Source organism: Hyla sarda, chromosome 8 (genome assembly GCF_029499605.1).
Source record: "Hyla sarda isolate aHylSar1 chromosome 8, aHylSar1.hap1, whole genome shotgun sequence".
NCBI lineage: Eukaryota > Metazoa > Chordata > Amphibia > Anura > Hylidae > Hyla > Hyla sarda.
This window is the reverse complement of record NC_079196.1, coordinates 117,404,726-117,432,355: the sequence shown is the minus strand read 5'-3', so window position 1 is coordinate 117,432,355 and position 27,630 is coordinate 117,404,726. Positions and strand designations below refer to the sequence as shown.

The following is a 27,630-nucleotide window of genomic DNA, read 5'->3' as shown; positions in this document are numbered from 1 at the left end:
GCAACAAAGGTAGGCGTGTTGTTTTCATATGCAGATCTGAAATATTGTCTTATATGCAAGAGGAGGAGTGATGGGGGTTCAGGCAAAAGCCAGGCTATGGATTGCATTGCTAAATGCTCCATCAGAGTGCAATGGTCGCCTGTCCTTTTTTTAAGTGATGATGTGGGTTTAGCCTGTGCTGTATGTATGTATGGGTGGCTGACTGCCACCCACCCAGAAAGTGTATGGGAGGCTGGTTGGCTGCCAGCCTTCCTTCCATTCCTATGAGTAATGTGAGTGCTCATGAAGGGGACATGGTTGGGTCCACCCCTTTCCCGGTTATCCCCTCTAGGCCTTTTGGCTTAGATCAAGTGTAAAAAAAGAAAGGATCTTGCGACAGATCGCATCCTGAGGCACGTTTTTTTTTGTGTGAATACTTGCACTTGGGTGACTTGTGAGCACATACTGATACATATGTTCCCTATCTGGGGACCATAAATTAAATGGATTTTTGAGAAAGGGAGCTGATTTGGAAGCTTGCTTCTGTCGCCCTATGCATTGACCCGATGTGGCAGTATCTTCGGGTAGTGAACAGTGCACCACCCCATTCCAGTGTTAAACAAGAAAGATTCTCATTTAATCCTCCGTGGGTGAGAATTTGAGTTTGAGAATTGGAGACCAAAATGATGAGTTGCACTGACTGGTTTATGAACGTCTATTCATTTAGCGTTTTAATGACCATGTTTGCACACTGATTGGTGTAAAAAAATAAAATAAAACTAAATAATAATAATCTAGCACACCTGTGCAGGTTTGACATGACATGACAGGTAGCTGTCTTGTGGGTGGTGCTGAATCCTGTTAAATGACATGAGGGTCTCATGCCTATACACAAGGGTGTGTCATTGCTGTTGCTTGACCATGCATTGGTTTCTGTGGTCAGTGAATGATAAAAACAAAATTTACCATCCATTGATGGATGGGAAATCCGCCATGAGGCATTTGTTTTTAGAAACTGCTGCTCACAACCAATGTTGCAATGGAGTGTCTCCATCTGCTGGTGGTATTGGAAAGGCATTAGTGCTATGACAGGGTCTGAAGAAGAAGAAGAAGAAGAATAAGAAGAAGACGGAAAAAAATATATATAAAAAGAAAAAGAGAGAGAGAGAGAGAGACTGACTTAGTGAGCGAGTGAGTGAGAGAGTGAGAGTGAGTGAGAGTGAATGAGTGAGTGAGTGATTGAGTGAGTGAGTGAGTGAGTGAGAACAAATGAGTTAAAGCAAGTGAGTGAGAGAGATCGAATGAATGAAAGTCTGAATGACAGAAAGAAAAAAGGATGAAGAAAGAAGCATGAAGAAAAAAAAATGTATATGGAGTTGCTGACATGAGTGCAATCTACAAAGCCGTTGAGGCTGATCCTCATGGGAGGATTATTGCACCAGGACCCTTAGCACTTTTAAAATGCCATTCAATGCCACGGGCTAGATGTAAACTGCAGATGACCATGTTGTGGTAGTTACCATGGATACCCAAGTGATGTGTGAGCTAACACATAGGCCCAACAGATTCCAAGAAGGCCAGAATCACCAGCGGCACCACCATCGATTGTCAGGTCACCCGGATTCAGCAAATACCAGAGTCCAAAATGATGCAGGTTTATACTGTTAATTTTCAGTTTATCGTTACAGTTGGTGTTATTCCATGTCGGAAGGGACGCAGCTACAGCCAGTGGGGTAACTAGAGACAGGCAGGCAGCTATGTGCAACAAAGGTAGGCGTGTTGTTTTCATATGCAGATCTGAAATATTGTCTTATATGCAAGAGGAGGAGTGATGGGGGTTCAGGCAAAAGCCAGGCTATGGATTGCATTGCTAAATGCTCCATCAGAGTGCAATGGTCGCCTGTCCTTTTTTTAAGTGATGATGTGGGTTTAGCCTGTGCTGTATGTATGTATGGGTGGCTGACTGCCACCCACCCAGAAAGTGTATGGGAGGCTGGTTGGCTGCCAGCCTTCCTTCCATTCCTATGAGTAATGTGAGTGCTCATGAAGGGGACATGGTTGGGTCCACCCCTTTCCCGGTTATCCCCTCTAGGCCTTTTGGCTTAGATCAAGTGTAAAAAAAGAAAGGATCTTGCGACAGATCGCATCCTGAGGCACGTTTTTTTGTGTGTGAATACTTGCACTTGGGTGACTTGTGAGCACATACTGATACATACGTTCCCTATCTGGGGACCATAAATTAAATGGATTTTTGAGAAAGGGAGCTGATTTGGAAGCTTGCTTCTGTCGCCCTATGCATTGACCCGATGTGGCAGTATCTTCGGGTAGTGAACAGTGCACCACCCCATTCCAGTGTTAAACAAGAAAGATTCTCATTTAATCCTCCGTGGGTGAGAATTTGAGTTTGAGAATTGGAGACCAAAATGATGAGTTGCACTGACTGGTTTATGAACGTCTATTCATTTAGCGTTTTAATGACCATGTTTGCACACTGATTGGTGTAAAAAAATAAAATAAAACTAAATAATAATAATCTAGCACACCTGTGCAGGTTTGACATGACATGACAGGTAGCTGTCTTGTGGGTGGTGCTGAATCCTGTTAAATGACATGAGGGTCTCATGCCTATACACAAGGGTGTGTCATTGCTGTTGCTTGACCATGCATTGGTTTCTGTGGTCAGTGAATGATAAAAACAAAATTTACCATCCATTGATGGATGGGAAATCCGCCATGAGGCATTTGTTTTTAGAAACTGCTGCTCACAACCAATGTTGCAATGGAGTGTCTCCATCTGCTGGTGGTATTGGAAAGGCATTAGTGCTATGACAGGGTCTGAAGAAGAAGAAGAAGAAGAAGAAGAAGAAGAAGAAGAAGAAGAAGAAGAAGAAGAAGAAGACGGAAAAAAATATATATAAAAAGAAAAAGAGAGAGAGAGAGAGAGACTGACTTAGTGAGCGAGTGAGTGAGAGAGTGAGAGTGAGTGAGAGTGAATGAGTGAGTGAGTGATTGAGTGAGTGAGTGAGTGAGTGAGAACAAATGAGTTAAAGCAAGTGAGTGAGAGAGATCGAATGAATGAAAGTCTGAATGACAGAAAGAAAAAAGGATGAAGAAAGAAGCATGAAGAAAAAAAAATGTATATGGAGTTGCTGACATGAGTGCAATCTACAAAGCCGTTGAGGCTGATCCTCATGGGAGGATTATTGCACCAGGACCCTTAGCACTTTTAAAATGCCATTCAATGCCACGGGCTAGATGTAAACTGCAGATGACCATGTTGTGGTAGTTACCATGGATACCCAAGTGATGTGTGAGCTAACACATAGGCCCAACAGATTCCAAGAAGGCCAGAATCACCAGCGGCACCACCATCGATTGTCAGGTCACCCGGATTCAGCAAATACCAGAGTCCAAAATGATGCAGGTTTATACTGTTAATTTTCAGTTTATCGTTACAGTTGGTGTTATTCCATGTCGGAAGGGACGCAGCTACAGCCAGTGGGGTAACTAGAGACAGGCAGGCAGCTATGTGCAACAAAGGTAGGCGTGTTGTTTTCATATGCAGATCTGAAATATTGTCTTATATGCAAGAGGAGGAGTGATGGGGGTTCAGGCAAAAGCCAGGCTATGGATTGCATTGCTAAATGCTCCATCAGAGTGCAATGGTCGCCTGTCCTTTTTTTAAGTGATGATGTGGGTTTAGCCTGTGCTGTATGTATGTATGGGTGGCTGACTGCCACCCACCCAGAAAGTGTATGGGAGGCTGGTTGGCTGCCAGCCTTCCTTCCATTCCTATGAGTAATGTGAGTGCTCATGAAGGGGACATGGTTGGGTCCACCCCTTTCCCGGTTATCCCCTCTAGGCCTTTTGGCTTAGATCAAGTGTAAAAAAAGAAAGGATCTTGCGACAGATCGCATCCTGAGGCACGTTTTTTTTTGTGTGAATACTTGCACTTGGGTGACTTGTGAGCACATACTGATACATACGTTCCCTATCTGGGGACCATAAATTAAATGGATTTTTGAGAAAGGGAGCTGATTTGGAAGCTTGCTTCTGTCGCCCTATGCATTGACCCGATGTGGCAGTATCTTCGGGTAGTGAACAGTGCACCACCCCATTCCAGTGTTAAACAAGAAAGATTCTCATTTAATCCTCCGTGGGTGAGAATTTGAGTTTGAGAATTGGAGACCAAAATGATGAATTGCACTGACTGGTTTATGAACGTCTATTCATTTAGCGTTTTAATGACCATGTTTGCACACTGATTGGTGTAAAAAAATAAAATAAAACTAAATAATAATAATCTAGCACACCTGTGCAGGTTTGACATGACATGACAGGTAGCTGTCTTGTGGGTGGTGCTGAATCCTGTTAAATGACATGAGGGTCTCATGCCTATACACAAGGGTGTGTCATTGCTGTTGCTTGACCATGCATTGGTTTCTGTGGTCAGTGAATGATAAAAACAAAATTTACCATCCATTGATGGATGGGAAATCCGCCATGAGGCATTTGTTTTTAGAAACTGCTGCTCACAACCAATGTTGCAATGGAGTGTCTCCATCTGCTGGTGGTATTGGAAAGGCATTAGTGCTATGACAGGGTCTGAAGAAGAAGAAGAAGAAGAAGAAGAAGACGGAAAAAAATATATATAAAAAGAAAAAGAGAGAGAGAGAGAGAGAGACTGACTTAGTGAGCGAGTGAGTGAGAGAGTGAGAGTGAGTGAGAGTGAATGAGTGAGTGAGTGATTGAGTGAGTGAGTGAGTGAGTGAGTGAGAACAAATGAGTTAAAGCAAGTGAGTGAGAGAGATCGAATGAATGAAAGTCTGAATGACAGAAAGAAAAAAGGATGAAGAAAGAAGCATGAAGAAAAAAAAATGTATATGGAGTTGCTGACATGAGTGCAATCTACAAAGCCGTTGAGGCTGATCCTCATGGGAGGATTATTGCACCAGGACCCTTAGCACTTTTAAAATGCCATTCAATGCCACGGGCTAGATGTAAACTGCAGATGACCATGTTGTGGTAGTTACCATGGATACCCAAGTGATGTGTGAGCTAACACATAGGCCCAACAGATTCCAAGAAGGCCAGAATCACCAGCGGCACCACCATCGATTGTCAGGTCACCCGGATTCAGCAAATACCAGAGTCCAAAATGATGCAGGTTTATACTGTTAATTTTCAGTTTATCGTTACAGTTGGTGTTATTCCATGTCGGAAGGGACGCAGCTACAGCCAGTGGGGTAACTAGAGACAGGCAGGCAGCTATGTGCAACAAAGGTAGGCGTGTTGTTTTCATATGCAGATCTGAAATATTGTCTTATATGCAAGAGGAGGAGTGATGGGGGTTCAGGCAAAAGCCAGGCTATGGATTGCATTGCTAAATGCTCCATCAGAGTGCAATGGTCGCCTGTCCTTTTTTTAAGTGATGATGTGGGTTTAGCCTGTGCTGTATGTATGTATGGGTGGCTGACTGCCACCCACCCAGAAAGTGTATGGGAGGCTGGTTGGCTGCCAGCCTTCCTTCCATTCCTATGAGTAATGTGAGTGCTCATGAAGGGGACATGGTTGGGTCCACCCCTTTCCCGGTTATCCCCTCTAGGCCTTTTGGCTTAGATCAAGTGTAAAAAAAAGAAAGGATCTTGCGACAGATCGCATCCTGAGGCACGTTTTTTTTTGTGTGAATACTTGCACTTGGGTGACTTGTGAGCACATACTGATACATACGTTCCCTATCTGGGGACCATAAATTAAATGGATTTTTGAGAAAGGGAGCTGATTTGGAAGCTTGCTTCTGTCGCCCTATGCATTGACCCGATGTGGCAGTATCTTCGGGTAGTGAACAGTGCACCACCCCATTCCAGTGTTAAACAAGAAAGATTCTCATTTAATCCTCCGTGGGTGAGAATTTGAGTTTGAGAATTGGAGACCAAAATGATGAGTTGCACTGACTGGTTTATGAACGTCTATTCATTTAGCGTTTTAATGACCATGTTTGCACACTGATTGGTGTAAAAAAATAAAATAAAACTAAATAATAATAATCTAGCACACCTGTGCAGGTTTGACATGACATGACAGGTAGCTGTCTTGTGGGTGGTGCTGAATCCTGTTAAATGACATGAGGGTCTCATGCCTATACACAAGGGTGTGTCATTGCTGTTGCTTGACCATGCATTGGTTTCTGTGGTCAGTGAATGATAAAAACAAAATTTACCATCCATTGATGGATGGGAAATCCGCCATGAGGCATTTGTTTTTAGAAACTGCTGCTCACAACCAATGTTGCAATGGAGTGTCTCCATCTGCTGGTGGTATTGGAAAGGCATTAGTGCTATGACAGGGTCTGAAGAAGAAGAAGAAGAAGAAGAAGAAGAAGAAGACGGAAAAAAATATATATAAAAAGAAAAAGAGAGAGAGAGAGAGAGAGACTGACTTAGTGAGCGAGCGAGTGAGTGAGAGAGTGAGAGTGAGTGAGAGTGAATGAGTGAGTGAGTGATTGAGTGAGTGAGTGAGTGAGTGAGAACAAATGAGTTAAAGCAAGTGAGTGAGAGAGATCGAATGAATGAAAGTCTGAATGACAGAAAGAAAAAAGGATGAAGAAAGAAGCATGAAGAAAAAAAAATGTATATGGAGTTGCTGACATGAGTGCAATCTACAAAGCCGTTGAGGCTGATCCTCATGGGAGGATTATTGCACCAGGACCCTTAGCACTTTTAAAATGCCATTCAATGCCACGGGCTAGATGTAAACTGCAGATGACCATGTTGTGGTAGTTACCATGGATACCCAAGTGATGTGTGAGCTAACACATAGGCCCAACAGATTCCAAGAAGGCCAGAATCACCAGCGGCACCACCATCGATTGTCAGGTCACCCGGATTCAGCAAATACCAGAGTCCAAAATGATGCAGGTTTATACTGTTAATTTTCAGTTTATCGTTACAGTTGGTGTTATTCCATGTCGGAAGGGACGCAGCTACAGCCAGTGGGGTAACTAGAGACAGGCAGGCAGCTATGTGCAACAAAGGTAGGCGTGTTGTTTTCATATGCAGATCTGAAATATTGTCTTATATGCAAGAGGAGGAGTGATGGGGGTTCAGGCAAAAGCCAGGCTATGGATTGCATTGCTAAATGCTCCATCAGAGTGCAATGGTCGCCTGTCCTTTTTTTAAGTGATGATGTGGGTTTAGCCTGTGCTGTATGTATGTATGGGTGGCTGACTGCCACCCACCCAGAAAGTGTATGGGAGGCTGGTTGGCTGCCAGCCTTCCTTCCATTCCTATGAATAATGTGAGTGCTCATGAAGGGGACATGGTTGGGTCCACCCCTTTCCCGGTTATCCCCTCTAGGCCTTTTGGCTTAGATCAAGTGTAAAAAAAGAAAGGATCTTGCGACAGATCGCATCCTGAGGCACGTTTTTTTTTGTGTGAATACTTGCACTTGGGTGACTTGTGAGCACATACTGATACATACGTTCCCTATCTGGGGACCATAAATTAAATGGATTTTTGAGAAAGGGAGCTGATTTGGAAGCTTGCTTCTGTCGCCCTATGCATTGACCCGATGTGGCAGTATCTTCGGGTAGTGAACAGTGCACCACCCCATTCCAGTGTTAAACAAGAAAGATTCTCATTTAATCCTCCGTGGGTGAGAATTTGAGTTTGAGAATTGGAGACCAAAATGATGAGTTGCACTGACTGGTTTATGAACGTCTATTCATTTAGCGTTTTAATGACCATGTTTGCACACTGATTGGTGTAAAAAAATAAAATAAAACTAAATAATAATAATCTAGCACACCTGTGCAGGTTTGACATGACATGACAGGTAGCTGTCTTGTGGGTGGTGCTGAATCCTGTTAAATGACATGAGGGTCTCATGCCTATACACAAGGGTGTGTCATTGCTGTTGCTTGACCATGCATTGGTTTCTGTGGTCAGTGAATGATAAAAACAAAATTTACCATCCATTGATGGATGGGAAATCCGCCATGAGGCATTTGTTTTTAGAAACTGCTGCTCACAACCAATGTTGCAATGGAGTGTCTCCATCTGCTGGTGGTATTGGAAAGGCATTAGTGCTATGACAGGGTCTGAAGAAGAAGAAGAAGAAGAAGAAGAAGAAGACGGAAAAAAATATATATAAAAAGAAAAAGAGAGAGAGAGAGAGAGACTGACTTAGTGAGCGAGTGAGTGAGAGAGTGAGAGTGAGTGAGAGTGAATGAGTGAGTGAGTGATTGAGTGAGTGAGTGAGTGAGAACAAATGAGTTAAAGCAAGTGAGTGAGAGAGATCGAATGAATGAAAGTCTGAATGACAGAAAGAAAAAAGGATGAAGAAAGAAGCATGAAGAAAAAAAAATGTATATGGAGTTGCTGACATGAGTGCAATCTACAAAGCCGTTGAGGCTGATCCTCATGGGAGGATTATTGCACCAGGACCCTTAGCACTTTTAAAATGCCATTCAATGCCACGGGCTAGATGTAAACTGCAGATGACCATGTTGTGGTAGTTACCATGGATACCCAAGTGATGTGTGAGCTAACACATAGGCCCAACAGATTCCAAGAAGGCCAGAATCACCAGCGGCACCACCATCGATTGTCAGGTCACCCGGATTCAGCAAATACCAGAGTCCAAAATGATGCAGGTTTATACTGTTAATTTTCAGTTTATCGTTACAGTTGGTGTTATTCCATGTCGGAAGGGACGCAGCTACAGCCAGTGGGGTAACTAGAGACAGGCAGGCAGCTATGTGCAACAAAGGTAGGCGTGTTGTTTTCATATGCAGATCTGAAATATTGTCTTATATGCAAGAGGAGGAGTGATGGGGGTTCAGGCAAAAGCCAGGCTATGGATTGCATTGCTAAATGCTCCATCAGAGTGCAATGGTCGCCTGTCCTTTTTTTTTTTAAGTGATGATGTGGGTTTAGCCTGTGCTGTATGTATGTATGGGTGGCTGACTGCCACCCACCCAGAAAGTGTATGGGAGGCTGGTTGGCTGCCAGCCTTCCTTCCATTCCTATGAGTAATGTGAGTGCTCATGAAGGGGACATGGTTGGGTCCACCCCTTTCCCGGTTATCCCCTCTAGGCCTTTTGGCTTAGATCAAGTGTAAAAAAAGAAAGGATCTTGCGACAGATCGCATCCTGAGGCACGTTTTTTTTTGTGTGAATACTTGCACTTGGGTGACTTGTGAGCACATACTGATACATACGTTCCCTATCTGGGGACCATAAATTAAATGGATTTTTGAGAAAGGGAGCTGATTTGGAAGCTTGCTTCTGTCGCCCTATGCATTGACCCGATGTGGCAGTATCTTCGGGTAGTGAACAGTGCACCACCCCATTCCAGTGTTAAACAAGAAAGATTCTCATTTAATCCTCCGTGGGTGAGAATTTGAGTTTGAGAATTGGAGACCAAAATGATGAGTTGCACTGACTGGTTTATGAACGTCTATTCATTTAGCGTTTTAATGACCATGTTTGCACACTGATTGGTGTAAAAAAATAAAATAAAACTAAATAATAATAATCTAGCACACCTGTGCAGGTTTGACATGACATGACAGGTAGCTGTCTTGTGGGTGGTGCTGAATCCTGTTAAATGACATGAGGGTCTCATGCCTATACACAAGGGTGTGTCATTGCTGTTGCTTGACCATGCATTGGTTTCTGTGGTCAGTGAATGATAAAAACAAAATTTACCATCCATTGATGGATGGGAAATCCGCCATGAGGCATTTGTTTTTAGAAACTGCTGCTCACAACCAATGTTGCAATGGAGTGTCTCCATCTGCTGGTGGTATTGGAAAGGCATTAGTGCTATGACAGGGTCTGAAGAAGAAGAAGAAGAAGAAGAAGAAGAAGAAGACGGAAAAAAATATATATAAAAAGAAAAAGAGAGAGAGAGAGAGAGACTGACTTAGTGAGCGAGTGAGTGAGAGAGTGAGAGTGAGTGAGAGTGAATGAGTGAGTGAGTGATTGAGTGAGTGAGTGAGTGAGTGAGAACAAATGAGTTAAAGCAAGTGAGTGAGAGAGATCGAATGAATGAAAGTCTGAATGACAGAAAGAAAAAAGGATGAAGAAAGAAGCATGAAGAAAAAAAAATGTATATGGAGTTGCTGACATGAGTGCAATCTACAAAGCCGTTGAGGCTGATCCTCATGGGAGGATTATTGCACCAGGACCCTTAGCACTTTTAAAATGCCATTCAATGCCACGGGCTAGATGTAAACTGCAGATGACCATGTTGTGGTAGTTACCATGGATACCCAAGTGATGTGTGAGCTAACACATAGGCCCAACAGATTCCAAGAAGGCCAGAATCACCAGCGGCACCACCATCGATTGTCAGGTCACCCGGATTCAGCAAATACCAGAGTCCAAAATGATGCAGGTTTATACTGTTAATTTTCAGTTTATCGTTACAGTTGGTGTTATTCCATGTCGGAAGGGACGCAGCTACAGCCAGTGGGGTAACTAGAGACAGGCAGGCAGCTATGTGCAACAAAGGTAGGCGTGTTGTTTTCATATGCAGATCTGAAATATTGTCTTATATGCAAGAGGAGGAGTGATGGGGGTTCAGGCAAAAGCCAGGCTATGGATTGCATTGCTAAATGCTCCATCAGAGTGCAATGGTCGCCTGTCCTTTTTTTAAGTGATGATGTGGGTTTAGCCTGTGCTGTATGTATGTATGGGTGGCTGACTGCCACCCACCCAGAAAGTGTATGGGAGGCTGGTTGGCTGCCAGCCTTCCTTCCATTCCTATGAGTAATGTGAGTGCTCATGAAGGGGACATGGTTGGGTCCACCCCTTTCCCGGTTATCCCCTCTAGGCCTTTTGGCTTAGATCAAGTGTAAAAAAAGAAAGGATCTTGCGACAGATCGCATCCTGAGGCACGTTTTTTTTTGTGTGAATACTTGCACTTGGGTGACTTGTGAGCACATACTGATACATACGTTCCCTATCTGGGGACCATAAATTAAATGGATTTTTGAGAAAGGGAGCTGATTTGGAAGCTTGCTTCTGTCGCCCTATGCATTGACCCGATGTGGCAGTATCTTCGGGTAGTGAACAGTGCACCACCCCACTCCAGTGTTAAACAAGAAAGATTCTCATTTAATCCTCCGTGGGTGAGAATTTGAGTTTGAGAATTGGAGACCAAAATGATGAGTTGCACTGACTGGTTTATGAACGTCTATTCATTTAGCGTTTTAATGACCATGTTTGCACACTGATTGGTGTAAAAAAATAAAATAAAACTAAATAATAATAATCTAGCACACCTGTGCAGGTTTGACATGACATGACAGGTAGCTGTCTTGTGGGTGGTGCTGAATCCTGTTAAATGACATGAGGGTCTCATGCCTATACACAAGGGTGTGTCATTGCTGTTGCTTGACCATGCATTGGTTTCTGTGGTCAGTGAATGATAAAAACAAAATTTACCATCCATTGATGGATGGGAAATCCGCCATGAGGCATTTGTTTTTAGAAACTGCTGCTCACAACCAATGTTGCAATGGAGTGTCTCCATCTGCTGGTGGTATTGGAAAGGCATTAGTGCTATGACAGGGTCTGAAGAAGAAGAAGAAGAAGAAGAAGAAGAAGACGGAAAAAAATATATATAAAAAGAAAAAGAGAGAGAGAGAGAGAGACTGACTTAGTGAGCGAGTGAGTGAGAGAGTGAGAGTGAGTGAGAGTGAATGAGTGAGTGAGTGATTGAGTGAGTGAGTGAGTGAGTGAGAACAAATGAGTTAAAGCAAGTGAGTGAGAGAGATCGAATGAATGAAAGTCTGAATGACAGAAAGAAAAAAGGATGAAGAAAGAAGCATGAAGAAAAAAAAATGTATATGGAGTTGCTGACATGAGTGCAATCTACAAAGCCGTTGAGGCTGATCCTCATGGGAGGATTATTGCACCAGGACCCTTAGCACTTTTAAAATGCCATTCAATGCCACGGGCTAGATGTAAACTGCAGATGACCATGTTGTGGTAGTTACCATGGATACCCAAGTGATGTGTGAGCTAACACATAGGCCCAACAGATTCCAAGAAGGCCAGAATCACCAGCGGCACCACCATCGATTGTCAGGTCACCCGGATTCAGCAAATACCAGAGTCCAAAATGATGCAGGTTTATACTGTTAATTTTCAGTTTATCGTTACAGTTGGTGTTATTCCATGTCGGAAGGGACGCAGCTACAGCCAGTGGGGTAACTAGAGACAGGCAGGCAGCTATGTGCAACAAAGGTAGGCGTGTTGTTTTCATATGCAGATCTGAAATATTGTCTTATATGCAAGAGGAGGAGTGATGGGGGTTCAGGCAAAAGCCAGGCTATGGATTGCATTGCTAAATGCTCCATCAGAGTGCAATGGTCGCCTGTCCTTTTTTTAAGTGATGATGTGGGTTTAGCCTGTGCTGTATGTATGTATGGGTGGCTGACTGCCACCCACCCAGAAAGTGTATGGGAGGCTGGTTGGCTGCCAGCCTTCCTTCCATTCCTATGAGTAATGTGAGTGCTCATGAAGGGGACATGGTTGGGTCCACCCCTTTCCCGGTTATCCCCTCTAGGCCTTTTGGCTTAGATCAAGTGTAAAAAAAGAAAGGATCTTGCGACAGATCGCATCCTGAGGCACGTTTTTTTTTGTGTGAATACTTGCACTTGGGTGACTTGTGAGCACATACTGATACATACGTTCCCTATCTGGGGACCATAAATTAAATGGATTTTTGAGAAAGGGAGCTGATTTGGAAGCTTGCTTCTGTCGCCCTATGCATTGACCCGATGTGGCAGTATCTTCGGGTAGTGAACAGTGCACCACCCCATTCCAGTGTTAAACAAGAAAGATTCTCATTTAATCCTCCGTGGGTGAGAATTTGAGTTTGAGAATTGGAGACCAAAATGATGAGTTGCACTGACTGGTTTATGAACGTCTATTCATTTAGCGTTTTAATGACCATGTTTGCACACTGATTGGTGTAAAAAAATAAAATAAAACTAAATAATAATAATCTAGCACACCTGTGCAGGTTTGACATGACATGACAGGTAGCTGTCTTGTGGGTGGTGCTGAATCCTGTTAAATGACATGAGGGTCTCATGCCTATACACAAGGGTGTGTCATTGCTGTTGCTTGACCATGCATTGGTTTCTGTGGTCAGTGAATGATAAAAACAAAATTTACCATCCATTGATGGATGGGAAATCCGCCATGAGGCATTTGTTTTTAGAAACTGCTGCTCACAACCAATGTTGCAATGGAGTGTCTCCATCTGCTGGTGGTATTGGAAAGGCATTAGTGCTATGACAGGGTCTGAAGAAGAAGAAGAAGAAGAAGAAGAAGAAGAAGACGGAAAAAAATATATATAAAAAGAAAAAGAGAGAGAGAGAGAGACTGACTTAGTGAGCGAGTGAGTGAGAGAGTGAGAGTGAGTGAGAGTGAATGAGTGAGTGAGTGATTGAGTGAGTGAGTGAGTGAGTGAGAACAAATGAGTTAAAGCAAGTGAGTGAGAGAGATCGAATGAATGAAAGTCTGAATGACAGAAAGAAAAAAGGATGAAGAAAGAAGCATGAAGAAAAAAAAATGTATATGGAGTTGCTGACATGAGTGCAATCTACAAAGCCGTTGAGGCTGATCCTCATGGGAGGATTATTGCACCAGGACCCTTAGCACTTTTAAAATGCCATTCAATGCCACGGGCTAGATGTAAACTGCAGATGACCATGTTGTGGTAGTTACCATGGATACCCAAGTGATGTGTGAGCTAACACATAGGCCCAACAGATTCCAAGAAGGCCAGAATCACCAGCGGCACCACCATCGATTGTCAGGTCACCCGGATTCAGCAAATACCAGAGTCCAAAATGATGCAGGTTTATACTGTTAATTTTCAGTTTATCGTTACAGTTGGTGTTATTCCATGTCGGAAGGGACGCAGCTACAGCCAGTGGGGTAACTAGAGACAGGCAGGCAGCTATGTGCAACAAAGGTAGGCGTGTTGTTTTCATATGCAGATCTGAAATATTGTCTTATATGCAAGAGGAGGAGTGATGGGGGTTCAGGCAAAAGCCAGGCTATGGATTGCATTGCTAAATGCTCCATCAGAGTGCAATGGTCGCCTGTCCTTTTTTTTTTTAAGTGATGATGTGGGTTTAGCCTGTGCTGTATGTATGTATGGGTGGCTGACTGCCACCCACCCAGAAAGTGTATGGGAGGCTGGTTGGCTGCCAGCCTTCCTTCCATTCCTATGAGTAATGTGAGTGCTCATGAAGGGGACATGGTTGGGTCCACCCCTTTCCCGGTTATCCCCTCTAGGCCTTTTGGCTTAGATCAAGTGTAAAAAAAGAAAGGATCTTGCGACAGATCGCATCCTGAGGCACGTTTTTTTTTGTGTGAATACTTGCACTTGGGTGACTTGTGAGCACATACTGATACATACGTTCCCTATCTGGGGACCATAAATTAAATGGATTTTTGAGAAAGGGAGCTGATTTGGAAGCTTGCTTCTGTCGCCCTATGCATTGACCCGATGTGGCAGTATCTTCGGGTAGTGAACAGTGCACCACCCCATTCCAGTGTTAAACAAGAAAGATTCTCATTTAATCCTCCGTGGGTGAGAATTTGAGTTTGAGAATTGGAGACCAAAATGATGAGTTGCACTGACTGGTTTATGAACGTCTATTCATTTAGCGTTTTAATGACCATGTTTGCACACTGATTGGTGTAAAAAAATAAAATAAAACTAAATAATAATAATCTAGCACACCTGTGCAGGTTTGACATGACATGACAGGTAGCTGTCTTGTGGGTGGTGCTGAATCCTGTTAAATGACATGAGGGTCTCATGCCTATACACAAGGGTGTGTCATTGCTGTTGCTTGACCATGCATTGGTTTCTGTGGTCAGTGAATGATAAAAACAAAATTTACCATCCATTGATGGATGGGAAATCCGCCATGAGGCATTTGTTTTTAGAAACTGCTGCTCACAACCAATGTTGCAATGGAGTGTCTCCATCTGCTGGTGGTATTGGAAAGGCATTAGTGCTATGACAGGGTCTGAAGAAGAAGAAGAATAAGAAGAAGAAGAAGAAGAAGACGGAAAAAAATATATATAAAAAGAAAAAGAGAGAGAGAGAGAGAGACTGACTTAGTGAGCGAGTGAGTGAGAGAGTGAGAGTGAGTGAGAGTGAATGAGTGAGTGAGTGATTGAGTGAGTGAGTGAGTGAGTGAGAACAAATGAGTTAAAGCAAGTGAGTGAGAGAGATCGAATGAATGAAAGTCTGAATGACAGAAAGAAAAAAGGATGAAGAAAGAAGCATGAAGAAAAAAAAATGTATATGGAGTTGCTGACATGAGTGCAATCTACAAAGCCGTTGAGGCTGATCCTCATGGGAGGATTATTGCACCAGGACCCTTAGCACTTTTAAAATGCCATTCAATGCCACGGGCTAGATGTAAACTGCAGATGACCATGTTGTGGTAGTTACCATGGATACCCAAGTGATGTGTGAGCTAACACATAGGCCCAACAGATTCCAAGAAGGCCAGAATCACCAGCGGCACCACCATCGATTGTCAGGTCACCCGGATTCAGCAAATACCAGAGTCCAAAATGATGCAGGTTTATACTGTTAATTTTCAGTTTATCGTTACAGTTGGTGTTATTCCATGTCGGAAGGGACGCAGCTACAGCCAGTGGGGTAACTAGAGACAGGCAGGCAGCTATGTGCAACAAAGGTAGGCGTGTTGTTTTCATATGCAGATCTGAAATATTGTCTTATATGCAAGAGGAGGAGTGATGGGGGTTCAGGCAAAAGCCAGGCTATGGATTGCATTGCTAAATGCTCCATCAGAGTGCAATGGTCGCCTGTCCTTTTTTTAAGTGATGATGTGGGTTTAGCCTGTGCTGTATGTATGTATGGGTGGCTGACTGCCACCCACCCAGAAAGTGTATGGGAGGCTGGTTGGCTGCCAGCCTTCCTTCCATTCCTATGAGTAATGTGAGTGCTCATGAAGGGGACATGGTTGGGTCCACCCCTTTCCCGGTTATCCCCTCTAGGCCTTTTGGCTTAGATCAAGTGTAAAAAAAGAAAGGATCTTGCGACAGATCGCATCCTGAGGCACGTTTTTTTTTGTGTGAATACTTGCACTTGGGTGACTTGTGAGCACATACTGATACATACGTTCCCTATCTGGGGACCATAAATTAAATGGATTTTTGAGAAAGGGAGCTGATTTGGAAGCTTGCTTCTGTCGCCCTATGCATTGACCCGATGTGGCAGTATCTTCGGGTAGTGAACAGTGCACCACCCCATTCCAGTGTTAAACAAGAAAGATTCTCATTTAATCCTCCGTGGGTGAGAATTTGAGTTTGAGAATTGGAGACCAAAATGATGAGTTGCACTGACTGGTTTATGAACGTCTATTCATTTAGCGTTTTAATGACCATGTTTGCACACTGATTGGTGTAAAAAAATAAAATAAAACTAAATAATAATAATCTAGCACACCTGTGCAGGTTTGACATGACATGACAGGTAGCTGTCTTGTGGGTGGTGCTGAATCCTGTTAAATGACATGAGGGTCTCATGCCTATACACAAGGGTGTGTCATTGCTGTTGCTTGACCATGCATTGGTTTCTGTGGTCAGTGAATGATAAAAACAAAATTTACCATCCATTGATGGATGGGAAATCCGCCATGAGGCATTTGTTTTTAGAAACTGCTGCTCACAACCAATGTTGCAATGGAGTGTCTCCATCTGCTGGTGGTATTGGAAAGGCATTAGTGCTATGACAGGGTCTGAAGAAGAAGAAGAAGAAGAAGAAGAAGAAGAAGACGGAAAAAAATATATATAAAAAGAAAAAGAGAGAGAGAGAGAGAGACTGACTTAGTGAGCGAGTGAGTGAGAGAGTGAGAGTGAGTGAGAGTGAATGAGTGAGTGAGTGATTGAGTGAGTGAGTGAGTGAGTGAGAACAAATGAGTTAAAGCAAGTGAGTGAGAGAGATCGAATGAATGAAAGTCTGAATGACAGAAAGAAAAAAGGATGAAGAAAGAAGCATGAAGAAAAAAAAATGTATATGGAGTTGCTGACATGAGTGCAATCTACAAAGCCGTTGAGGCTGATCCTCATGGGAGGATTATTGCACCAGGACCCTTAGCACTTTTAAAATGCCATTCAATGCCACGGGCTAGATGTAAACTGCAGATGACCATGTTGTGGTAGTTACCATGGATACCCAAGTGATGTGTGAGCTAACACATAGGCCCAACAGATTCCAAGAAGGCCAGAATCACCAGCGGCACCACCATCGATTGTCAGGTCACCCGGATTCAGCAAATACCAGAGTCCAAAATGATGCAGGTTTATACTGTTAATTTTCAGTTTATCGTTACAGTTGGTGTTATTCCATGTCGGAAGGGACGCAGCTACAGCCAGTGGGGTAACTAGAGACAGGCAGGCAGCTATGTGCAACAAAGGTAGGCGTGTTGTTTTCATATGCAGATCTGAAATATTGTCTTATATGCAAGAGGAGGAGTGATGGGGGTTCAGGCAAAAGCCAGGCTATGGATTGCATTGCTAAATGCTCCATCAGAGTGCAATGGTCGCCTGTCCTTTTTTTAAGTGATGATGTGGGTTTAGCCTGTGCTGTATGTATGTATGGGTGGCTGACTGCCACCCACCCAGAAAGTGTATGGGAGGCTGGTTGGCTGCCAGCCTTCCTTCCATTCCTATGAGTAATGTGAGTGCTCATGAAGGGGACATGGTTGGGTCCACCCCTTTCCCGGTTATCCCCTCTAGGCCTTTTGGCTTAGATCAAGTGTAAAAAAAGAAAGGATCTTGCGACAGATCGCATCCTGAGGCACGTTTTTTTTTGTGTGAATACTTGCACTTGGGTGACTTGTGAGCACATACTGATACATACGTTCCCTATCTGGGGACCATAAATTAAATGGATTTTTGAGAAAGGGAGCTGATTTGGAAGCTTGCTTCTGTCGCCCTATGCATTGACCCGATGTGGCAGTATCTTCGGGTAGTGAACAGTGCACCACCCCATTCCAGTGTTAAACAAGAAAGATTCTCATTTAATCCTCCGTGGGTGAGAATTTGAGTTTGAGAATTGGAGACCAAAATGATGAGTTGCACTGACTGGTTTATGAACGTCTATTCATTTAGCGTTTTAATGACCATGTTTGCACACTGATTGGTGTAAAAAAATAAAATAAAACTAAATAATAATAATCTAGCACACCTGTGCAGGTTTGACATGACATGACAGGTAGCTGTCTTGTGGGTGGTGCTGAATCCTGTTAAATGACATGAGGGTCTCATGCCTATACACAAGGGTGTGTCATTGCTGTTGCTTGACCATGCATTGGTTTCTGTGGTCAGTGAATGATAAAAACAAAATTTACCATCCATTGATTGATGGGAAATCCGCCATGAGGCATTTGTTTTTAGAAACTGCTGCTCACAACCAATGTTGCAATGGAGTGTCTCCATCTGCTGGTGGTATTGGAAAGGCATTAGTGCTATGACAGGGTCTGAAGAAGAAGAAGAAGAAGAAGAAGAAGAAGAAGAAGAAGAAGACGGAAAAAAATATATATAAAAAGAAAAAGAGAGAGAGAGAGAGAGACTGACTTAGTGAGCGAGTGAGTGAGAGAGTGAGAGTGAGTGAGAGTGAATGAGTGAGTGAGTGATTGAGTGAGTGAGTGAGTGAGTGAGTGAGAACAAATGAGTTAAAGCAAGTGAGTGAGAGAGATCGAATGAATGAAAGTCTGAATGACAGAAAGAAAAAAGGATGAAGAAAGAAGCATGAAGAAAAAAAAATGTATATGGAGTTGCTGACATGAGTGCAATCTACAAAGCCGTTGAGGCTGATCCTCATGGGAGGATTATTGCACCAGGACCCTTAGCACTTTTAAAATGCCATTCAATGCCACGGGCTAGATGTAAACTGCATATGACCATGTTGTGGTAGTTACCATGGATACCCAAGTGATGTGTGAGCTAACACATAGGCCCAACAGATTCCAAGAAGGCCAGAATCACCAGCGGCACCACCATCGATTGTCAGGTCACCCGGATTCAGCAAATACCAGAGTCCAAAATGATGCAGGTTTATACTGTTAATTTTCAGTTTATCGTTACAGTTGGTGTTATTCCATGTCGGAAGGGACGCAGCTACAGCCAGTGGGGTAACTAGAGACAGGCAGGCAGCTATGTGCAACAAAGGTAGGCGTGTTGTTTTCATATGCAGATCTGAAATATTGTCTTATATGCAAGAGAAGGAGTGATGGGGGTTCAGGCAAAAGCCAGGCTATGGATTGCATTGCTAAATGCTCCATCAGAGTGCAATGGTCGCCTGTCCTTTTTTTAAGTGATGATGTGGGTTTAGCCTGTGCTGTATGTATGTATGGGTGGCTGACTGCCACCCACCCAGAAAGTGTATGGGAGGCTGGTTGGCTGCCAGCCTTCCTTCCATTCCTATGAGTAATGTGAGTGCTCATGAAGGGGACATGGTTGGGTCCACCCCTTTCCCGGTTATCCCCTCTAGGCCTTTTGGCTTAGATCAAGTGTAAAAAAAGAAAGGATCTTGCGACAGATCGCATGCTGAGGCACGTTTTTTTTTGTGTGAATACTTGCACTTGGGTGACTTGTGAGCACATACTGATACATACGTTCCCTATCTGGGGACCATAAATTAAATGGATTTTTGAGAAAGGGAGCTGATTTGGAAGCTTGCTTCTGTCGCCCTATGCATTGACCCGATGTGGCAGTATCTTCGGGTAGTGAACAGTGCACCACCCCATTCCAGTGTTAAACAAGAAAGATTCTCATTTAATCCTCCGTGGGTGAGAATTTGAGTTTGAGAATTGGAGACCAAAATGATGAGTTGCACTGACTGGTTTATGAACGTCTATTCATTTAGCATTTTAATGACCATGTTTGCACACTGATTGGTGTAAAAAAATAAAATAAAACTAAATAATAATAATCTAGCACACCTGTGCAGGTTTGATATGACATGACAGGTAGCTGTCTTGTGGGTGGTGCTGAATCCTGTTAAATGACATGAGGGTCTCATGCCTATACACAAGGGTGTGTCATTGCTGTTGCTTGACCATGCATTGGTTTCTGTGGTCAGTGAATGATAAAAACAAAATTTACCATCCATTGATGGATGGGAAATCCGCCATGAGGCATTTGTTTTTAGAAACTGCTGCTCACAACCAATGTTGCAATGGAGTGTCTCCATCTGCTGGTGGTATTGGAAAGGCATTAGTGCTATGACAGGGTCTGAAGAAGAAGAAGAAGAAGAAGAAGAAGAAGAAGAAGAAGAAGAAAACGGAAAAAAATATATATAAAAAGAAAAAGAGAGAGAGAGAGAGAGACTGACTTAGTGAGCGAGTGAGTGAGAGAGTGAGAGTGAGTGAGAGTGAATGAGTGAGTGAGTGATTGAGTGAGTGAGTGAGTGAGTGAGAACAAATGAGTTAAAGCAAGTGAGTGAGAGAGATCGAATGAATGAAAGTCTGAATGACAGAAAGAAAAAAGGATGAAGAAAGAAGCATGAAGAAAAAAAAATGTATATGGAGTTGCAGACATGAGTGCAATCTACAAAGCCGTTGAGGCTGATCCTCATGGGAGGATTATTGCACCAGGACCCTTAGCACTTTTAAAATGCCATTCAATGCCACGGGCTAGATGTAAACTGCAGATGACCATGTTGTGGTAGTTACCATGGATACCCAAGTGATGTGTGAGCTAACACATAGGCCCAACAGATTCCAAGAAGGCCAGAATCACCAGCGGCACCACCATCGATTGTCAGGTCACCCGGATTCAGCAAATACCAGAGTCCAAAATGATGCAGGTTTATACTGTTAATTTTCAGTTTATCGTTACAGTTGGTGTTATTCCATGTCGGAAGGGACGCAGCTACAGCCAGTGGGGTAACTAGAGACAGGCAGGCAGCTATGTGCAACAAAGGTAGGCGTGTTGTTTTCATATGCAGATCTGAAATATTGTCTTATATGCAAGAGGAGGAGTGATGGGGGTTCAGGCAAAAGCCAGGCTATGGATTGCATTGCTAAATGCTCCATCAGAGTGCAATGGTCGCCTGTCCTTTTTTTAAGTGATGATGTGGGTTTAGCCTGTGCTGTATGTATGTATGGGTGGCTGACTGCCACCCACCCAGAAAGTGTATGGGAGGCTGGTTGGCTGCCAGCCTTCCTTCCATTCCTATGAGTAATGTGAGTGCTCATGAAGGGGACATGGTTGGGTCCACCCCTTTCCCGGTTATCCCCTCTAGGCCTTTTGGCTTAGATCAAGTGTAAAAAAAGAAAGGATCTTGCGACAGATCACATCCTGAGGCACGTTTTTTTTTGTGTGAATACTTGCACTTGGGTGACTTGTGAGCACATACTGATACATACGTTCCCTATCTGGGGACCATAAATTAAATGGATTTTTGAGAAACGGAGCTGATTTGGAAGCTTGCTTCTGTCGCCCTATGCATTGACCCGATGTGGCAGTATCTTCGGGTAGTGAACAGTGCACCACCCCATTCCAGTGTTAAACAAGAAAGATTCTCATTTAATCCTCCGTGGGTGAGAATTTGAGTTTGAGAATTGGAGACCAAAATGATGAGTTGCACTGACTGGTTTAGGAACGTCTATTCATTTAGCGTTTTAATGACCATGTTTGCACACTGATTGGTGTAAAAAAATAAAATAAAACTAAATAATAATAATCTAGCACACCTGTGCAGGTTTGACATGACATGACAGGTAGCTGTCTTGTGGGTGGTGCTGAATCCTGTTAAATGACATGAGGGTCTCATGCCTATACACAAGGGTGTGTCATTGCTGTTGCTTGACCATGCATTGGTTTCTGTGGTCAGTGAATGATAAAAACAAAATTTACCATCCATTGATGGATGGGAAATCCGCCATGAGGCATTTGTTTTTAGAAACTGCTGCTCACAACCAATGTTGCAATGGAGTGTCTCCATCTGCTGGTGGTATTGGAAAGGCATTAGTGCTATGACAGGGTCTGAAGAAGAAGAAGAAGAAGAAGAAGAAGAAGAAGAAGACGGAAAAAAATATATATAAAAAGAAAAAGAGAGAGAGAGAGAGACTGACTTAGTGAGCGAGTGAGTGAGAGAGTGAGAGTGAGTGAGAGTGAATGAGTGAGTGAGTGATTGAGTGAGTGAGTGAGTGAGTGAGAACAAATGAGTTAAAGCAAGTGAGTGAGAGAGATCGAATGAATGAAAGTCTGAATGACGGAAAGAAAAAAGGATGAAGAAAGAAGCATGAAGAAAAAAAAATGTATATGGAGTTGCTGACATGAGTGCAATCTACAAAGCCGTTGAGGCTGATCCTCATGGGAGGATTATTGCACCAGGACCCTTAGCACTTTTAAAATGCCATTCAATGCCACGGGCTAGATGTAAACTGCAGATGACCATGTTGTGGTAGTTACCATGGATACCCAAGTGATGTGTGAGCTAACACATAGGCCCAACAGATTCCAAGAAGGCCAGAATCACCAGCGGCACCACCATCGATTGTCAGGTCACCCGGATTCAGCAAATACCAGAGTCCAAAATGATGCAGGTTTATACTGTTAATTTTCAGTTTATCGTTACAGTTGGTGTTATTCCATGTCGGAAGGGACGCAGCTACAGCCAGTGGGGTAACTAGAGACAGGCAGGCAGCTATGTGCAACAAAGGTAGGCGTGTTGTTTTCATATGCAGATCTGAAATATTGTCTTATATGCAAGAGGAGGAGTGATGGGGGTTCAGGCAAAAGCCAGGCTATGGATTGCATTGCTAAATGCTCCATCAGAGTGCAATGGTCGCCTGTCCTTTTTTTAAGTGATGATGTGGGTTTAGCCTGTGCTGTATGTATGTATGGGTGGCTGACTGCCACCCACCCAGAAAGTGTATGGGAGGCTGGTTGGCTGCCAGCCTTCCTTCCATTCCTATGAGTAATGTGAGTGCTCATGAAGGGGACATGGTTGGGTCCACCCCTTTCCCGGTTATCCCCTCTAGGCCTTTTGGCTTAGATCAAGTGTAAAAAAAGAAAGGATCTTGCGACAGATCGCATCCTGAGGCACGTTTTTTTTGTGTGAATACTTGCACTTGGGTGACTTGTGAGCACATACTGATACATACGTTCCCTATCTGGGGACCATAAATTAAATGGATTTTTGAGAAAGGGAGCTGATTTGGAAGCTTGCTTCTGTCGCCCTATGCATTGACCCGATGTGGCAGTATCTTCGGGTAGTGAACAGTGCACCACCCCATTCCAGTGTTAAACAAGAAAGATTCTCATTTAATCCTCCGTGGGTGAGAATTTGAGTTTGAGAATTGGAGACCAAAATGATGAGTTGCACTGACTGGTTTATGAACGTCTATTCATTTAGCGTTTTAATGACCATGTTTGCACACTGATTGGTGTAAAAAAATAAAATAAAACTAAATAATAATAATCTAGCACACCTGTGCAGGTTTGACATGACATGACAGGTAGCTGTCTTGTGGGTGGTGCTGAATCCTGTTAAATGACATGAGGGTCTCATGCCTATACACAAGGGTGTGTCATTGCTGTTGCTTGACCATGCATTGGTTTCTGTGGTCAGTGAATGATAAAAACAAAATTTACCATCCATTGATGGATGGGAAATCCGCCATGAGGCATTTGTTTTTAGAAACTGCTGCTCACAACCAATGTTGCAATGGAGTGTCTCCATCTGCTGGTGGTATTGGAAAGGCATTAGTGCTATGACAGGGTCTGAAGAAGAAGAAGAAGAAGAAGAAGAAGAAGAAGAAGAAGAAGACGGAAAAAAATATATATAAAAAGAAAAAGAGAGAGAGAGAGAGAGACTGACTTAGTGAGCGAGTGAGTGAGAGAGTGAGAGTGAGTGAGAGTGAATGAGTGAGTGAGTGATTGAGTGAGTGAGTGAGTGAGTGAGAACAAATGAGTTAAAGCAAGTGAGTGAGAGAGATCGAATGAATGAAAGTCTGAATGACAGAAAGAAAAAAGGATGAAGAAAGAAGCATGAAGAAAAAAAAATGTATATGGAGTTGCTGACATGAGTGCAATCTACAAAGCCGTTGAGGCTGATCCTCATGGGAGGATTATTGCACCAGGACCCTTAGCACTTTTAAAATGCCATTCAATGCCACGGGCTAGATGTAAACTGCAGATGACCATGTTGTGGTAGTTACCATGGATACCCAAGTGATGTGTGAGCTAACACATAGGCCCAACAGATTCCAAGAAGGCCAGAATCACCAGCGGCACCACCATCGATTGTCAGGTCACCCGGATTCAGCAAATACCAGAGTCCAAAATGATGCAGGTTTATACTGTTAATTTTCAGTTTATCGTTACAGTTGGTGTTATTCCATGTCGGAAGGGACGCAGCTACAGACAGTGGGGTAACTAGAGACAGGCAGGCAGCTATGTGCAACAAAGGTAGGCGTGTTGTTTTCATATGCAGATCTGAAATATTGTCTTATATGCAAGAGGAGGAGTGATGGGGGTTCAGGCAAAAGCCAGGCTATGGATTGCATTGCTAAATGCTCCATCAGAGTGCAATGGTCGCCTGTCCTTTTTTTAAGTGATGATGTGGGTTTAGCCTGTGCTGTATGTATGTATGGGTGGCTGACTGCCACCCACCCAGAAAGTGTATGGGAGGCTGGTTGGCTGCCAGCCTTCCTTCCATTCCTATGAGTAATGTGAGTGCTCATGAAGGGGACATGGTTGGGTCCACCCCTTTCCCGGTTATCCCCTCTAGGCCTTTTGGCTTAGATCAAGTGTAAAAAAAGAAAGGATCTTGCGACAGATCGCATCCTGAGGCACGTTTTTTTTTTGTGTGAATACTTGCACTTGGGTGACTTGTGAGCACATACTGATACATACGTTCCCTATCTGGGGACCATAAATTAAATGGATTTTTGAGAAAGGGAGCTGATTTGGAAGCTTGCTTCTGTCGCCCTATGCATTGACCCGATGTGGCAGTATCTTCGGGTAGTGAACAGTGCACCACCCCATTCCAGTGTTAAACAAGAAAGATTCTCATTTAATCCTCCGTGGGTGAGAATTTGAGTTTGAGAATTGGAGACCAAAATGATGAGTTGCACTGACTGGTTTATGAACGTCTATTCATTTAGCGTTTTAATGACCATGTTTGCACACTGATTGGTGTAAAAAAATAAAATAAAACTAAATAATAATAATCTAGCACACCTGTGCAGGTTTGACATGACATGACAGGTAGCTGTCTTGTGGGTGGTGCTGAATCCTGTTAAATGACATGAGGGTCTCATGCCTATACACAAGGGTGTGTCATTGCTGTTGCTTGACCATGCATTGGTTTCTGTGGTCAGTGAATGATAAAAACAAAATTTACCATCCATTGATGGATGGGAAATCCGCCATGAGGCATTTGTTTTTAGAAACTGCTGCTCACAACCAATGTTGCAATGGAGTGTCTCCATCTGCTGGTGGTATTGGAAAGGCATTAGTGCTATGACAGGGTCTGAAGAAGAAGAAGAAGAAGAAGAAGAAGAAGAAGAAGAAGAAGAAGACGGAAAAAAATATATATAAAAAGAAAAAGAGAGAGAGAGAGAGAGACTGACTTAGTGAGCGAGTGAGTGAGAGAGTGAGAGTGAGTGAGAGTGAATGAGTGAGTGAGTGATTGAGTGAGTGAGTGAGTGAGTGAGTGAGTGAGAACAAATGAGTTAAAGCAAGTGAGTGAGAGAGATCGAATGAATGAAAGTCTGAATGACAGAAAGAAAAAAGGGTGAAGAAAGAAGCATGAAGAAAAAAAAATGTATATGGAGTTGCTGACATGAGTGCAATCTACAAAGCCGTTGAGGCTGATCCTCATGGGAGGATTATTGCACCAGGACCCTTAGCACTTTTAAAATGCCATTCAATGCCACGGGCTAGATGTAAACTGCAGATGACCATGTTGTGGTAGTTACCATGGATACCCAAGTGATGTGTGAGCTAACACATAGGCCCAACAGATTCCAAGAAGGCCAGAATCACCAGCGGCACCACCATCGATTGTCAGGTCACCCGGATTCAGCAAATACCAGAGTCCAAAATGATGCAGGTTTATACTGTTAATTTTCAGTTTATCGTTACAGTTGGTGTTATTCCATGTCGGAAGGGACGCAGCTACAGCCAGTGGGGTAACTAGAGACAGGCAGGCAGCTATGTGCAACAAAGGTAGGCGTGTTGTTTTCATATGCAGATCTGAAATATTGTCTTATATGCAAGAGGAGGAGTGATGGGGGTTCAGGCAAAAGCCAGGCTATGGATTGCATTGCTAAATGCTCCATCAGAGTGCAATGGTCGCCTGTCCTTTTTTTAAGTGATGATGTGGGTTTAGCCTGTGCTGTATGTATGTATGGGTGGCTGACTGCCACCCACCCAGAAAGTGTATGGGAGGCTGGTTGGCTGCCAGCCTTCCTTCCATTCCTATGAGTAATGTGAGTGCTCATGAAGGGGACATGGTTGGGTCCACCCCTTTCCCGGTTATCCCCTCTAGGCCTTTTGGCTTAGATCAAGTGTAAAAAAAGAAAGGATCTTGCGACAGATCGCATGCTGAGGCACGTTTTTTTTTGTGTGAATACTTGCACTTGGGTGACTTGTGAGCACATACTGATACATACGTTCCCTATCTGGGGACCATAAATTAAATGGATTTTTGAGAAAGGGAGCTGATTTGGAAGCTTGCTTCTGTCGCCCTATGCATTGACCCGATGTGGCAGTATCTTCGGGTAGTGAACAGTGCACCACCCCATTCCAGTGTTAAACAAGAAAGATTCTCATTTAATCCTCCGTGGGTGAGAATTTGAGTTTGAGAATTGGAGACCAAAATGATGAGTTGCACTGACTGGTTTATGAACGTCTATTCATTTAGCATTTTAATGACCATGTTTGCACACTGATTGGTGTAAAAAAATAAAATAAAACTAAATAATAATAATCTAGCACACCTGTGCAGGTTTGACATGACATGACAGGTAGCTGTCTTGTGGGTGGTGCTGAATCCTGTTAAATGACATGAGGGTCTCATGCCTATACACAAGGGTGTGTCATTGCTGTTGCTTGACCATGCATTGGTTTCTGTGGTCAGTGAATGATAAAAACAAAATTTACTATCCATTGATGGATGGGAAATCCGCCATGAGGCATTTGTTTTTAGAAACTGCTGCTCACAACCAATGTTGCAATGGAGTGTCTCCATCTGCTGGTGGTATTGGAAAGGCATTAGTGCTATGACAGGGTCTGAAGAAGAAGAAGAAGAAGAAGAAGAAGAAGACGGAAAAAAATATATATAAAAAGAAAAAGAGAGAGAGAGAGAGAGACTGACTTAGTGAGCGAGTGAGTGAGAGAGTGAGAGTGAGTGAGAGTGAATGAGTGAGTGAGTGATTGAGTGAGTGAGTGAGTGAGTGAGAACAAATGAGTTAAAGCAAGTGAGTGAGAGAGATCGAATGAATGAAAGTCTGAATGACAGAAAGAAAAAAGGATGAAGAAAGAAGCATGAAGAAAAAAAAATGTATATGGAGTTGCAGACATGAGTGCAATCTACAAAGCCGTTGAGGCTGATCCTC

At 43.3% G+C, this 27,630-nt stretch overlaps 16 pseudogenes; all 16 read left to right on the top strand.

Annotated features, from left to right (window-relative positions):
• Nucleotides 1–320: 320 nt before the first annotated feature.
• LOC130287394 (U2 spliceosomal RNA) lies at nt 321–584 on the top strand (annotated as a pseudogene).
• Nucleotides 585–2,060: 1,476 nt separating this feature from the next.
• LOC130287723 (U2 spliceosomal RNA) lies at nt 2,061–2,324 on the top strand (annotated as a pseudogene).
• Nucleotides 2,325–3,830: 1,506 nt separating this feature from the next.
• LOC130287241 (U2 spliceosomal RNA) lies at nt 3,831–4,094 on the top strand (annotated as a pseudogene).
• A 1,479-nt stretch (nt 4,095–5,573) lies between these two features.
• On the top strand, nt 5,574–5,838 carry LOC130288580 (U2 spliceosomal RNA; annotated as a pseudogene).
• Nucleotides 5,839–7,323: 1,485 nt separating this feature from the next.
• On the top strand, nt 7,324–7,587 carry LOC130287240 (U2 spliceosomal RNA; annotated as a pseudogene).
• A 1,476-nt stretch (nt 7,588–9,063) lies between these two features.
• On the top strand, nt 9,064–9,327 carry LOC130287239 (U2 spliceosomal RNA; annotated as a pseudogene).
• Nucleotides 9,328–10,806: 1,479 nt separating this feature from the next.
• Nucleotides 10,807–11,070, top strand: LOC130287238 (U2 spliceosomal RNA; annotated as a pseudogene).
• A 1,476-nt stretch (nt 11,071–12,546) lies between these two features.
• Nucleotides 12,547–12,810, top strand: LOC130287237 (U2 spliceosomal RNA; annotated as a pseudogene).
• Nucleotides 12,811–14,291: 1,481 nt separating this feature from the next.
• On the top strand, nt 14,292–14,555 carry LOC130287236 (U2 spliceosomal RNA; annotated as a pseudogene).
• Nucleotides 14,556–16,037: 1,482 nt separating this feature from the next.
• On the top strand, nt 16,038–16,301 carry LOC130287235 (U2 spliceosomal RNA; annotated as a pseudogene).
• Nucleotides 16,302–17,780: 1,479 nt separating this feature from the next.
• Nucleotides 17,781–18,044, top strand: LOC130287234 (U2 spliceosomal RNA; annotated as a pseudogene).
• Nucleotides 18,045–19,536: 1,492 nt separating this feature from the next.
• Nucleotides 19,537–19,800, top strand: LOC130287710 (U2 spliceosomal RNA; annotated as a pseudogene).
• Nucleotides 19,801–21,291: 1,491 nt separating this feature from the next.
• Nucleotides 21,292–21,555, top strand: LOC130288622 (U2 spliceosomal RNA; annotated as a pseudogene).
• Nucleotides 21,556–23,035: 1,480 nt separating this feature from the next.
• On the top strand, nt 23,036–23,298 carry LOC130288875 (U2 spliceosomal RNA; annotated as a pseudogene).
• Nucleotides 23,299–24,786: 1,488 nt separating this feature from the next.
• On the top strand, nt 24,787–25,051 carry LOC130288105 (U2 spliceosomal RNA; annotated as a pseudogene).
• A 1,499-nt stretch (nt 25,052–26,550) lies between these two features.
• On the top strand, nt 26,551–26,814 carry LOC130287708 (U2 spliceosomal RNA; annotated as a pseudogene).
• The last annotated feature ends 816 nt before the right edge of the window (nt 26,815–27,630 follow it).